At 38.9% G+C, this 15,681-nt stretch overlaps 1 non-coding gene across 1 annotated transcript; it reads left to right on the top strand.

The window, feature by feature from the left end:
• The first annotated feature begins 10,617 nt into the window (after positions 1 to 10,617).
• LOC112082517 lies at positions 10,618 to 10,728 on the top strand. Its single transcript, XR_002897190.1, has one exon. It is a non-coding gene; the product is annotated as a small nucleolar RNA R71 (small nucleolar RNA).
• Positions 10,729 to 15,681: the final 4,953 nt, after the last annotated feature.

Below are 15,681 nucleotides of genomic sequence, written 5' to 3'. Positions count from 1 at the left end.
GTACTAGCCAAGTTAGGCATGTTATATAGCACAATTTAAGTTCATTCCTTAATTGTAAGGAAAATACCACAAAATCAACATTCAGGTTAAAAATATCTAGAAGTGTAACATTCATCTTAAGTATGAGTTAAGATGAATACACACTTACTAGCTCATTTAATTATAAGCAATATTTTTTACATATCATAGATTTCTAATCAATTAGCAAAGAAAACATTAAAGATGACGGAAAACAAGAATAAATTCTGAAAGAACCATTGTGAATATATAATTAGCCATTTGTGATATCATACTTAAGAAATTTCTAGTTTTTGCAGCTTGTAACAAAATGACAACAATTTTGCAACAGATTTCTTGGTTTTGCAACGGATTTCTTGAGGTTCATTGCAATTCCGTTGCTAATGGCTTATTCCAAAAAAATGGAAGACTCAATCCTCTTACTCAAATGAGTACTACCCTAGTTATGCATGGTGATGCGTGTCAACTGCGTGAGGGAACAAGTTTTACCCTTAACAAAAACAAATGAAAGCCGCAAGTGCATAGCTAATCAGTTGTAGTATTTAGGGATCGAATCCACAGAGATTTGTGTGCCTGGTATTCTTCTACGGTTTCTAACTTTATGTCTAGACTAAATTGGTTTTAGGGGTTGGTTGTTTGTTGATGTGGTGTTGTCGTGAAGGTTGTCAAGTTTTACCCTAAATGAAATCAATAGCCGCAAGTGCACAGCTGATCGATTATAGTACTTAGGGATCGAATCCACAGGGAAGGAGGATCTTTTCCTGCAAAAAGCCTTTGAAATATAAAGTAAGGAAGTCTAGAACCAAAACGGTTTTTTGGGGGTTTGGTAGTGTGTTTAAAATGTAAAAACGAAATATTAAAAGAGAATACGGGAATTAAATGACGTAATAACTAAACTTAACGAAAATGACTAAAAATGTAAAAAACAGATATCTAATTGCTTAAATGAAAATGAACTAAAAAGGAAAGACAATATTGAACTAAAGCTTGAAAGAAAATCAGTGTAAATCAATGGGAAAGAAGGCGTTGGGGTTCAGGGAGGTTTTCTCAGGGGTACGAACGATTCAAAACATTGCTAGAGAGTAAATTTGATAAGATCTTAGCTTAAACTTTTCGAACTGGAGTCACGGACGTATGAATACGCCACTGTCGTGATCATAGACAACTATCTCTCTCAACCCTGACCAGTAGGTTTCCACTCTGGCCCTGGAAGAGAAGAGATGCATTATGTTTAAGACTCGTCCTAATTCACAAATCGCCCATAGATAGGTTTCCACTCCTATGTTTGTTTTGCTCTCCCAAACTAGATCTGATACCTGATGAACACTTTCGTGTCACCAAGCATCTGGATCAGATTATAGTTCATGACGCTACTCTCATGCAGTAAAAACGAATTCAGAAGAAAAAGTTCTAAGATTCGGCTCAAAAGCTCATGGAATCCTCATCGAACATATAAATCCCCATCAAAAATCCCTTAATCCCAACAATAAAACTACTCAGACATAATGAACGAAATCAAAGACATAGTATTAAGAAGTAGGATAGAAACCGAAATTGAAAAAGAAAGAACAAGGGTTCAACAGAATAAATCTCTCTCTCCCTAAAACCTAAAGCAAAAACAATAAAAATATATAGTAATGATAGATGATATGGGCTTACTCGATATCTTTTCGTTTAGGGTTCCAAAGACATGTATTTATAGTGCTCAAGACCTCTCTAGACGTCACTTAGGGTTTCTCCAAATGTGGGCTTCAGAAATGGGCTTTTTGGGCTCGGAGTTTGATGGCCCCGGTCGGGACAAGTGTGACCGTGGGGAATGAGTGGTTTGCCGCGGTCGGGATGCTCCTGACCGTGGGGAATGAGTGTTTGGCCGCGGGTGGAAGTGCTTGCCGGCTGGTTTACGGGACATCTTGCTCTTCGCGTATCTTTTGATTGAACCGTTGGATTGCCAAGCTGTAAAGTGAAATGGAAAGCTGATACTTCCATCTTTAAGGTCTCCAAATTTGAGCTGGATCAGACGGTGAGAAGGCCTTCAATCAGGGGTGAACTTCTGATGGTTTGACTCTGAGCTGAAATCTGGTTTTCTATCCATTTTGTTAAGCTTTTCCCTAAGTTTCCTGAAAAGAGTCTTGGAACTACAAATAATAGAAAAACGTAATAAAAGTACTTAAAAGCAATTAAAAACATAGAAAAAGTATTCAAAACGATCCATAAAAGTGGTCAAAATACGGTGTTATGAACTCCCCCAGACTTAAACCTTTGTTTGTCCTCAAACAAAGCAAAAGCCTAAACTGATTAAGTGAAAACAAAAATAGGGAATGCACAAATCTCATAGACATGAATTCTAAACTAGGACCAAAGATAGTGCATCAATCCACAACTTAGTCTAGAAAATTCTCACCAATGCACAAGAGATACTAATCCACTTTTTCCGTCATGCAAAACTTAAACAATTTAAATCTTGATTCCAGTCAACTAGCTCTCTACATTCATTAAGTTCAATAGTGAGTTCTCATTAAAAAAATCATCCAGGGTAGACGGCGTTTGGCATTAAAGGGCTGTTTAAGTGGTGGAGTTAAAGTATTTCGGGTTACCTGAAGATCTGGAGGATGCAAGATAATATGCAAAACCGCAAGAGAGATAAGGACCTGTTGATGACCACAGTTTTCAGTTATTTCTTCTTGCCAAATGTTGTTGCATAATCCTTCCTCCTTTGTTGTAAACAGCTATTCCCCCAGACTTAGATTTTTTTTGGGAATCAGAAAACAATCTCCAAAAATCCATAAAATCAAACTCCAGTTGCCTTGGGACTTAAAATTCGACCTCTCTAGACTCTCTAAGGCTTTCATTTCCTTTCTTTTCTTATTTTCGGATTTTTTTTTTTTTTTTTGGAAAGGAAATGCCTTTTAAAGAGAGAGAGACTAGAGGACGAGATTGTACCAAAATTTGAGATTTTTCTAAGGCAAACTGAGTTTCCTGTTGTGTTGAATCATTCCGGGAACTTTTCCGGCAAATTGCAGGTCTCTGTCCTTGGTGACTGAAAACTGCGTCGTTCCTCTTTCTCTCCAACGTTTTTGCACTTATTTGCATATAAGACAATAGAAAACAAGAGTGCATGTGGTTTGAAAGAGGATTGGTTAAGGTGGGGAACTAGCTAAAGATGAACTAGCCATTCAGGATTAACAGAGAGTGGTAAAAGGATAAAGGAGTCCTGAATGTATGATTCGTTTCCCTGGTCTAATGCTTCAATGAGAAAATTAAGTCCAAATTAAGTCCAAATAAAACAGAGCTAGTGTATCCCTTCATCTAAATCGAAATCATTCAAATTCCTCTGGGGTACTTTGTTTGAAATGTGCTTAGCTACCGCCTAGTCTAGTCCTAAATCATGAATGAGCAAGTCACTAGGAATAGTCTAAAGCACACAGTCAACTATCATTGATTCATGTTCACCATTCCCTTTAAAACATATTTTGTTTTGAAAACCGATTTTGAAAAACTTTAGGAAAAATGCAAAAAATGTAGATAATGCAAGAATCATGAAAGAAAAGTGGTTAGAAAGGGATGAAATCCTCCCCCAGACTTAAATCACACTGTCCTCAGTGTGAAACAAGTCGAGATTGGATGAGAAAAATGCATAGATAATCGAATTGGTAAGGCTAAAGAGAACTTACCTGGATCCGGGATGCTGGTGGAGATGAACCGGATTCATTCGAAGAGGTTTGGGAAGGTGATTAGGTGGTGATGAAGGTGGTGGAGGGTGATGAATGAGGTGGAGGGTGATTGGTGAGGTGGAATGGGGTGAAGTGGGTGGTTTGGGGTCGGGTTTGAATGTCAACGACCAAGTGCCGCGGTCAGGGGCCATACGACCACGGCAACCAAGCGCTTGGCCGCGGTCAGAACTACGCGACCGCGATCGATGATAGGTTTCCCGCGGTCAGAACGTCTGCAACCGCGGGGGCTTATATCGCGGCCTCTTCCTGATTCTCCTTGGTTCCTGCTGGGCCGAGCAGTCAGGTACCATCCTTCTTTTTGGTTTTTTTTTCTGGTTTTTTGATATTTTTGGCTTTTTTGTTTTATAAGAAACACCTGAAACTAAGAAAAAGAAAAAGATCAAAAGAAAAAGAAAGAAAAATCCTAAAGAAAACAATACCTAAATGGGTTGCCTCCCATTAAGCGCTTCTGTTTTAAGTCGTTTAGCTCGACTTTTGGTGTTGGACGTGACTTATTCCAATGAAGAAGACCTTGTCCTCAGACAAGTCTTTTTCGACATCTCCTTGCTTTGCTTAGCAGGTTCTTCGTCACTCCAAAGTTCTTTTTCAAACTCTTCTGCTGCAGAACGTTTTCCTGCTTTGCTGTTGTATGGGACAGCTTCTGTGAAGACATCTTTGTCGATATTAGCAAATGAAGTCCTCCGGTTTGGCCAGTCCATTATAGCTCCGGAAGTTGCTAGAAAAGACCATCCCAGAATCGCTGGATATGTTGCATCTCTCGTTTCGACAATGTAGAAGTCGACAGGCACTATGCAATCTCCAATTCTCAAAGGAATTTCATGAGCTATTTCTTTGGGTGTTGCATTGGAATCATCAGCTAGACTAATCTTTGCTCTAGTCCTGCACAGGTGTCTAATACCAAGTCTCAAAGCAATTGCCTTGGACATCATGTTAAGACAAGCTCCAGAATCACATAGCACGTTTTTAAACATTTCTCCTCTAATAGAACAAGAGATAAGAAACTGACCTGCACCATCGATTTTGTGAAGTGTTCGAACAGGTTTACCTCTTCTGGCATGATTGAACAAGTCTTCTATCTCAGGGATTGATTCTTTGCTCTCACAGAAGTAGTGTCCTATCATAAAGTCCTTGCAAGCTCTGGCAAACGTGATTCCTTCAGGCAAATTTCGAACCACATCATTGAATTCGCCGAGCTTTTCCTTGCTGATTTTGTTGGTGTAGTGGCTGCAGTCTTCCGGATTTTTGAGATGAATCGCATAGACAGCTGCTTCTGGTGTTGTCATGTATCGAGCCCTCATAAAGTATCTATGGATATCCTCTTTAGACTCCTTGCAGTACCTGAAAAAGACTTGCAAACGACCAAGTTTCCAGATCTCATCAAAGCTTAAATGAGCAGGGAATGACCTGACTACGTTGTTGAACTCCATTAGTTTTTCTCTACTGATGTTGTTGGTGATCCATTGAATTTCTCCTGAGTCATCTTCTGAGTAATATCCTGCGTTTGGATCTTCTACAAACAACCCATACTCTTCATCTTCAGAGTATTGCTCTTCATACTCATCTTCACAAGACAAAGCCATGTTGCAAGGCCATGACTTGTCCTCTTCTTCAGATCTTTGGGTGCTAATGGAGCAAACCAGTTGTTGATGGAGTGGTTTAGTCATCCCAAGAGGTGTACCAGATCCACAGATGCTTGTATGAGCTGAACGGGACTGTTTTGAAACGTTTTTCCGATTGGCCTTGACTGCAGGTGAGAGTGAAGCTGTTGATGTCCACAGTTTCCAGTCACTTTCCTCTTGCCATAGATTCCTGGTCTTCTCCCTCAGGTTCTCTCCTAACTCCCCCAGACTTAGATTTTTGTAAATCTTTCAAAACCATAGCTCTTCAAACGAATAGTGGTTGCTTCTTGCTCCAAAAATTTTGAGAATCTAAGACTCATTAAACTTTTTGTTTCCCTCTCTTTTCATTCATTTTTTTGTTTTTAAAGAGGGAACACCTTTAGATATAGAGTCATAGAGCACGAAATTACCAATTAAAATCGGTCTTGTAAAGCTTAATAAGGTTTTTGATACTCTTCTTCCCAATTCCATTCAGTCTTCCTTGTGAGTGACTGAAAACTGTGTCGCTCCTCTTCTCTCCGACATTTTTGCACATATCTGCTGATATAAACTAAACAGAGAATGCATGAGGATTGAAAACAAGGGTTTTGGTTTTAGGGTATGGTACCAGATAAAGATGAACTGGCCATCTAGGACGACAAAGAGTGGTAAAAATGAGGGTAAAAGATGTCCTAGATGTATATCTCGATGCCTGCCTAAAATCAATGATGAGAAAATTAGATATCAATATTAAGGTCAAATAAAATGAGCTAGTATATCCTGTCAGAAAGAATCTCCATGAATAGAAGTCCTCTGGTGGGAGTTCGTAGTGCAAGTACTCTAGCTACCGCCTAGTCTAGTGCTAACCACAAATGAGCTATCATGCGTAGTGTAGAAGCGTGCAGGTCTAAATCATCATAGTTTTGTGTCAAACATTCCTTAAAAATACTTAAGGTCGAATAGGTTACATATTAAATTTTAAAAAGTACTTGAAATTTTGAAAGCAAAGCAAGAAAATGATTAGTACGGATAGACATCCTCCGCTAGACTTAAATCACACTGTCCCCAGTGTGAAAAAGTTGGTGAAAAGATGGTGGACAAAAGCGAAAATAAAATAAGATAAAGGAAAGAAAATGATAATAGAACCGTGATGGCTGTCAAATGACGGTGAAGTGCTGATCAATCACTCATCCTCCGATGTGTCTGCTTCGAACTGGTGCTGCTCCTGTAGAAAGGTGACTACGCGCTTAAAGCGTCGTCCTTGTCTCTCAAATCTGCGCTCCAGATCAGAATGTGTGTGTGTGACGATGTCGATGATTAAGTGTGGCCGGTCAAAACAGATGGCTGAAAGTGAGCACGGGCCGCAGGTGCATCGCGCTTTGCCTTGGCCACTATGTATTGGCCGATGGTGAATGGTAGACGAGGCATAGATGGTAGAAACTCATCGGGCTCCGGAGTCCATCGCGGACGTCCTCCGTGAAACAATATCAGGACTGATGCTGAAGGTAAGAAGAGTCGGTGCTCCTCGGTGCCAGTGCAATACTTGTAATCGAACCTGTCTGGATAGAAAGCGGCACGAAAGATAGTGTGATCGCAAGAGAGATAGAGTAGGTCATACCAGGCGTCGGGAAGTGGATCATCAGATGAGAAATCAAATCCTACAGCCTGTAGTATCACTGTAATAGCGCTCCCGTAAGCTGGAGTAGCGTCCTTGCAACCATGTTCTGTGCTATGATCCAGGCAAAGCAGGCAAGTCGTGGGTCGTCCATAAATGACATCTGAAGTGTAATAAGCTCGGTCTTCAAAACACATCCCATGTTGGCTCTAGAGAAAATCGTGTGTGCTAAGAGTTTGTGCACAACTCGCACCGCAGGATGAGTAAAGAGGGCTGACTTGGATCTCCCACTATCATAGACACCATGATCCATCTCTCTATAAGTCAAAATCGGGTTCTTCTTCAAGGTGAATGCCATCAGTGTATGAAAGCTTAAGAGCTTCACAAAGTGAAAAAATGGTGAGTGAGTAAGTCTGTCCGCGGATAGAGAATGACAAGATGCCGTCATATGCTCTGGGGTTCCTCCTCTTCGTTTGGTGGAGTGTGACAGTTGCTAAGAACTCGCGGACTAGCTCGGGATAAGTTGGAAGGTTCAGCTCCATGTAGGGTCTCAGCTTAAGTGTATCGATGTACCAGATTACATCTTCTATAATCCCAAGCATCTCGAGTGTATGATAATCAATGCAAGGCGTTGGTTTGAGGTTCAACTTTTTGAAACATCTTGCATAGTCCACTCTCGGGTTGATCTCTTTCCCAATGTATCGGATCTGTGGTGGCTCAGGGACTGCTCGTGTTTCTCTTGAGTGCTGGAGCAGCCTCATCACGTAGTTTCTTCTTCTCGGTCTGGCTTGGTTCAGCATGTACTCTCCAAGAGTACTATCATCGGGAATGTCCTCAGAGCTGTCACCAGTGTGACGGCTTCTTCGGGATCTGTTTTGTCCCATTTTTCCTACAAGACGAGATGATTCTTGGAAAAAGAGTGAATATGGATGCTGATTTTAACACATTAGCGATCAGTTATACTAATCATAGTATCAAGAGATTAGTTAAAATCACAGGCAGACATAATTGATACTGAATCGAAGAAATCGAGTAGTTCATGACCAGATTCGGATTTTTGATGTTCTCAACATAGAAATCTTCTAAAAATCGGTTTTAGTGAGCAATGTCAAATCTAGAGGTTACCTAATACTAATCACTAATCACACAAAACTTAATCAAATTCATCAATTTTACTGTTCCAAATTCGATTTTTATAAAGCATGTAGAATCCAAATTTCAAAAATCTCAATTCCTCTTAAGCTAGGTGTTAAAATTGATTTTCAGATAACCTATAAGCATAATCTATTGTCTTTAAGCTATTTCCACCATTAATAAACCAAGATTTGAGCTTTTTAAGAAAACCCTAAATTCCAAGATCAATTAAAAATGGCAAGTTTGAGCTTCATACCTTGCTGGAAAGAGAGATTTGATGATAGATTTCCAGGAATGTTCCGGGAATCACCGGAAAACACTGGGAATCACCGGGAATCACCAGGAAACACAGGATAAACACCGAGAAACACCAGGTAACATCAGGAAACACCAGGTAACACCGGGAAACACCGGGAACTTTTGAAAAGCGGCGGAAGTCCGAGTTCCCGTCTCAACGACCAACGGCCACGGTCAGGAGACGCACGACCGCGGTAATCATAAGCTCGGCCGCGGTCACATTCATGGTGCCGCGGTCGATGATGATTTGGCCGCAAGTCGTTTGGTCGCGACCGCGGCCTTTTCTCCTGTGGCCTTCGTCCAACTTTCAGGTTTCTGCCAGGCCGAGCAGCTAAAAACCTCTCCTCTTTTCTCGTTTTTTTCTAATTTTCTGATTTTATTGTGTTTTTGTTATATAAGAATACCTGAAACTTAAAAGAAAAATAAAACATAAATTGTAAAAAGGAAAAGAAAACTAAAAGAAAGGGTACCTAAATGGATTGCCTCTCATTAAGCGCTTTTGTTTTAAGTCGTTTAGCTCGACGTAGGCATGAAAAATCAGGCTGATTTAAATGGCACTCCACTTGATGTGCCCTTATCATTTCCGGTCGCTGGAGGTTTAACTTCTTCTCCTTGGGGAGCCGTCTTCTTTCTTTTACTCTTTTTTCGGACTTTAACATTGTTTAAAACCATTTTTGTGTTTTCGATCAGTTCCTGGATTTGGTCCTCACTAGTTTATGTTGCATCTGGTGGAATGATGATATTGATCTTTGCAAAAGCTCTTGGATTCTCCTTTTCTTTCTCTTTTGGCCGGTTTCCTTTGCTTGGAAAGTCGTCTAGGACAGTCAGATAAAACCTTCTGCGATCTAAATTGAGGAAGACAGCATGCCGGTTCGCGTGATCGATTACTGCTCCTACAGTAGCTAGAAATGGTCTCCCGAATATGAGTGGTCTCTCCTTGTCTTGATCCATTTCCAGGACTTGGAAATCTGCTGGAACAATCTTGTCCCCTACTAGAACTTGTAGATCATGAATCGCCCCTTAGTATCTTTTTGAGATGAATCACTAAAGATAACCTTGACCGTCGATGTCTTTAAGGTTTGTATGCCCAATTTTTCGGCAAATGTCTTTGACATGATGTTGACATTGGCTCCGGAATCGCATAGACAGCCTGTGAACTTGATTCCTGAATTGAATCATTGGAAAACAAAACGTCACGGATCGTCGGCTTTTGTAAGCCTTTGAAACGGTGAACGTTGAGGTACCTTGAACGGTCGCTGCTTGGCATCGACATCCTTGTAAAGTGGTACAAAGATTGGGGTTTCTTCATCTTTTCCATCGGTTCTGGCTTCTTCTTCGGGCAGTATGGTTATAGCATTGCAAAATCTCTTGGGGTTATCTTCAACTCTTCCGGGAAGAGCTCCACTTTGTCTCTTCATAGAGTCGGCTGTTTGGGCAACTTGTACGTCTAGCTTTTTGACGTGCGAATATAAAGCTTCAAACTTCCCGTTCAAGTCATTGTACATGCAGTAATTGACGTTCATGTCTTTAGATACTTTCTCGTTTGTCATAACGAGCTGTTGGATGGACTGTTCAAGTGTCCGATTTGCGAAGCTAGCTGGTTCGTTGTGACTCCTTGCTGTGGTACAAATTGATTGTTAAAGCCCATACCTTGATAGTTATATGGCTGTCGCGGTTGATAAGCTTCTGTCCCTCCGAAACTTCCACCTTGAAACTTGTTTTGGAAGGATTTTTGCTGTGGTGGGTAGTACTGATCTTGAGGATTCTCCACATTTGGATTGCGTAAGAGCGATTGTTGTAGTTTGCATTCCGGAAGTTGTTGTTGAAGCCATTGTTGAAGCGATTTGGATATGGTGCTTGTGCCCCTACATAGTTCACTTCTTCTTCTTGAAAGGCTGGATTAATGTGATCGATATCACTAGGTCCTTCGTCTTCTGCGCCATTGTTGGTCTCACAAGCATGGATTGGGCGATTGTTGCTTTTCAAAAGCTGGCTCATCATGTTCTTCAACTCGGTTATCTCCTTGTTGTCTGTTCCGATTTGCTTTGTCGAGCGATCGTATTCAGGACAGTCATTGCTATTGGCTTGAGCCAAATTCTCGATGAGGGCTCTTCCTTGTGCTATCGTCTTTTGTCAAAAATCTCCATTGCTAGCTGTATCAAGCGAAAGTTTGTATTTTGGTTGCAAACCTCGGTAAAATGTGCTCAGCAGGCTTGATCCGGGAAATCCATGATGAGGGCAATCACGTTCATACTCCTTAAAACGTTCCCAGGCTTCATAGAAAGGTTCAGTCGGTCCTTGCTGAAAACTTGAGATCTTGGTTCTCAACAAGTTTGACCTTGACTTAGTATAAAAGTGGTTCAAGAAAGCAGTTTGACACACTTCCCAATTAGTAATTGATCCTGCAGGCAAAGATTTCAACCAACGGTGAGCTTTGTCTGCTAATGAAAAAGGGAACAACTTACACTTTAAATAGTCTGCTGGAACTTGGTTTGTTCTCATCATGCTGCAGATTTCTTCAAAGAGCTCGATATGGTTCTCATCATTCAGAAGGAACTCCATGTAATTGGTTTTGTTTCACCAAAGAGATGATTTGAGGCTTGACTTCAAAGTCATTCCGGTTCGGAAATTGTACTTGAATTGCGGACCGGTTCTGAAAATTCTGAGTAGGTGCATCGTAATCAGCTATGCGATGGTTCCTGGCTTGTCTTCGGTGTTGATTTGCTTGCTGAACAGGGCAGTTAACACGTCCATTCGGCTGCATCCCCTGGTGGTCACCATCGGCTGCATTGATAGGTGCATCAAGGTCTTCACGTTCTTCTCTCTCGCGGTTTTGATGGTTTCTTGGAGGAACTTCATCCTCTTCTCCATCTTGGCGAGCATGATCACCTTCTCTGTGATCGTTCTCTTCATTTTCTCCATGTTCGGACCCATCTTGGTCCATGTTTAAAGCTTGGTTAATAGAATCTGCAGGCTGGTCGTTGTTGGCCATTCCTTGCGTTCGTCTAAGTCTTCGAAGTTCTCTTTCGTGTCTGTCTATCTCGTCTAGAATTGGAATGTTTTCTACAGGTCTGCGCCTGGTATTCATGCAATTTAGAGAAAAACAAAAGAAGGGAAAGATTATTCAGCAAACATTAAGAAAGAACTAGAGATCAGGTGTCTAGAACAGAAATTAGAACAAGAAAAATAACAAAGTCAGCGAAACAAATCCCCGGCAACGGCGCCAAAAACTTGATGCGTGTCAACTGCGTGAGGGAACAAGTTTTACCCTTAAAAAAAACAAATGAAAGCTGCAAGTTCACAGCTAATCAGTTGTAGTATTTAGGGATCGAATCCACAGAGATTTGTGTGCCTGGTATTCTTCTACGGTTTCTAACTTTATGTCTAGACTAAATTGATTTTTAGGGGTTGGTTGTTTGTCACAGACTAAACTAAAACGAAAGAAAGCAAATAAATTTATCATAGAGAGCAAGTAGAAAAATCGAATGAAAGCAAATGAAACAAGCAAAATATCGAACTAAAGCAAATGAAATGCAGATCTAAATAAACAAGTAAAAAATCGATTTGTTTGTAAACTATGGCTAAAAACGCTGAGCTTTTGGGAACTCTACAGGGATCATAATCGGTTTTAACACTAGGGATTATAGATTGGGATTGACGGATATCAAAATATAGGGTTCTAGAGCTAGAGTACGGCGGTATGACTACATCACTGTCGTGATTATAACCAACTGTTTCTCGCAACCCTGACCAGTAGGTTTCCACTCTGGCCCTGGAAGGGAGAGAACGCAAGAGCTGCACAAGACTCGTCAATACTCACAATCTCGCCGCAGGTAGGTTTCCACTCCTATGGAAAAATCGCCTGTTTCATTCTAGGTCTGAGAGTTCTGACGGTATGCATTTATCCAAAAGAGTCTTTTTGTTCCAATTTATGCCTCTTTATCCCAAATTACCTGAAAAGTCTTTTAAACAACAAAAACATAGAAATCCTTTGAAAACCTTTGAAAATGGAGTAAAAACACCTGTAAAAGACATTGAAGTGATCCATAAAAATTGTCAAAATCTGGTGTTATCAACTCCCCCCACACTAACTATCTAGATCAGATACTAGGTGATCAATCAAGCATACATGCAATTAGAACGAGAATAAACAGAGAACAAAGTTAAAATCCCAGATCTATAAACCTAGATGTCTTAATCGATTATGAGAGTCCCTTTCGGGAACCCTAAGCCCAACTCGGAATCTACTCAGACATGGCTGAGGTCGACATCATTATTGGTTTTAATAAAAGTAATCAAAAACAGTAAAGAAAAGAGATAAAAGAAAGCTTCTCTATTGAAGAACTCAGACTTGAACAATCTTCTCTAAAAATCACATAAAACGGCTAAAGGAAAAAGGGTTTCTGTAAAAGTATGAAGGTTCTCTCTAAAAACGACATAAATGACAAGTATTATAGTCTTTAATACTCCATGGTCTCTAGGGTTCCGGAATTGAGGCAGTGAAATGACTTTGGGCTTCAGAAATATAGGCTTTTAATCGGAGTTGGCCGGACGCGGTCGGGAGTAACATGACCGCGGGAAATAGGTAGTTGGTCGCAGTCGGGAAGCTTGTGACCGCGGAAAATAGACTGGTGGCCGCGGTCGCGTGACTTGCTGGCCATCTTCGAGTGTCTCCGGGGCAAATGGAATATCTTGAGATCCAACCGTTGGATGTCTCCAAACCAAGTGCATTTGAAAGATGGTTGATTCTTCTATAAGTTGTCCAATTTGGAGGGTGATCAGACGGTGAGAAAGTCTTCGTCTCTCCATGAGAGTTCTGACGATCTGCATTTATCCAAAAGAGTCTTTTTGTTCCAATTTGTGCCTCTTTATCCCAAATTACCTGAAAAATCTTTCAAAATCCGAAAACATAGAAATCCTTTGAAAACCTTTAAAAATGGAGTAAAAACACCTGTAAAAAACATTAAAGTGACCTATAAAAATGGTCAAAATTCGGTGTTATCACATGGTATATTGCACAATATAAATTTCATACATTTAGTGAAAGAGAACACCACAAAATCACCATTCATGTTAAAAATATGTAGAAATGTAACATTCATCTTACAGATGAGTTAAGATGAATACACACTTTTTCTTTCATATAATCATAAGCCATATTTTTGACATACCAGTGATTTTCTAATAAATATTAGCAAAGAAAACATTAACGATGATGGAACACAAGAATAACTTTTTAAAGAACCATTGTTAACATATACTTATCCATTTGTGGTATCAAACTTAAGAAATTTCTAGTTTTGCAGCTTGCAACAAAATGACAACGAGTTTGCAATGGATTTCTTCGTTTTCCAACGAGTTTCTTGCTTTCCAACGGATTTCTTGAAGTTCATTGCAACTCGTTGCTAAATGTCTCGTTAAAAAAAAAACCAAGTTTCAATCCTCTTACTTAATGTACTACCAAAGTTGTGCATGGTATATTGCACAGTATAAATTTAGTACCTTCAATGAAAGAAAACACCACAACAATCATCATTCATGTGAAAAAAGTGTAAAAGTGTAACATTCCTCATAACGATAGGTTCAGATAAATACATACTAACTCTCTTATATGATCATAAGCCATAATTTTGATATACCATAGATTGTCTAATCAAATATTAGCAAAAAAAAACATTAAATATTACAGAAAACAAGAATAACATATTAAGGAACCGTTGTTAGAATGTGCTTTTACAACAGATGTCTTGAGGTTAGTTGCAATTCTGTTGCTAATAGAAAATTCAAAAAAAAAAAAAAACGAAGGCTCAAAACTCGTACTCAAATGAGTATTATCCAAGTTATGCATGGTATATTGCACAATGTAAATTTCATACTTTTAGTGAAAGAAAACACTACAAAATCGACATTCATGTTAAAATATGTAGAAGTGTAACATTCATCTTAAAAATGAGTGAAGATAAATACACACTTACTCTCTCATATAATCATAAGCCATATTTTTGACATACTAAAGATTTTCTTGTCAAATACTAGCAAAGAAACATTAAAGATGACGAAAACAAGAATATCACTTTAAAGAACCATTGTTAACATATGCTTATCCATTTGTGGTATCATACTCAAGAAATTTCTAGTTTTGGGCTTGCAACAAAACGACAACAATTTTGCAACAGATTTCTTGGTGTTGCAACAGATGTCCTTAGGTTCGTTGCAATTCTGTTGCTAATAGCCCATTAAAAAAAACAAAGGCTCAATCCTTGTACTCAAATGAGTATTATCCAAGTTATGCATGGTATATTGCACAATGTAAATTTCATACCTTTAGTGAATGAAAACACTAAAAAAATCACCATTCATGTTAAAATATGTAGAAGTGTAAAATTCATTGTAAAAATGAGTTAAGATAAATACACACTTACTCTCTCATATAATCATAAGCCATATTTTTTACATACTAAAGATTTTGTAATCAGATACTAGCAAAGAGAACATTAAAGATGACGGAAAACAAGAATAACTTCTTAAAGAACCTTTTTTAACAAATACTTATCCATTTGTGGTTTCATACCTAAGAAATTTCTAGTTTTGCAGCTTGCAACAAAATGAAAACGATTTTGCAATGGATTTCTTTGTTTTCCAATGGATTTCTTGCTTTTCAACGGATTTCTTTAAGTTCATTGCAACATTGCAATTCATTGCTAAATGGCTCGTTAAAAAAAAAAAACAAGTTTTAATCCTCTAACTTAATGTACTACCCAAGTTGTGCATGGTATATTGCAAAGTATAAATTTAATACCTTCAATGAAAGAAAACACCACAACAATCATCATTCATGTGAAAAATGTGTAAAAGTGTAACATTCTTCATAAGGATAAGTTCAGATAAATACATACTAACTCTCTTATATGATCATAAGCCATATTTTTGATATACCATAGATTGTCTAATCAAATATTAGCAAAAAAAAAAACAATTAAATATGACAGAAAACATGAAGAACATATTAAGAAGTCGTTGTTAACATATGCTTAGACTTTTGTGGTATTATACTTTAAAAATTTGATGTTTTGCAGCCTGCAACAGAAAGACAACGGTTTTGCAATAGATTTCTTGGTTTTGCAACAAATTTCTTGAGGTTTATAGGAATTCTGTTGCTAATCGCTCATTCTGAAAAAACGAAGGCTCAATCCTCTTACTCAAATAAGTACTATCCAGTCTATGCATGGTATATAACACAATATAAATTTCATATCTTTAGTGAAAGAAAACACCAAAAAATCACCAT

This window comes from Eutrema salsugineum, unplaced genomic scaffold, assembly GCF_000478725.1.
Source record: "Eutrema salsugineum unplaced genomic scaffold, Eutsalg1_0 scaffold_1, whole genome shotgun sequence".
NCBI classification, from domain to species: domain Eukaryota; kingdom Viridiplantae; phylum Streptophyta; class Magnoliopsida; order Brassicales; family Brassicaceae; genus Eutrema; species Eutrema salsugineum.
The sequence above is the reverse complement of the archived record's forward strand: the minus strand, read 5'-3'. Positions and strand labels throughout refer to the sequence as shown.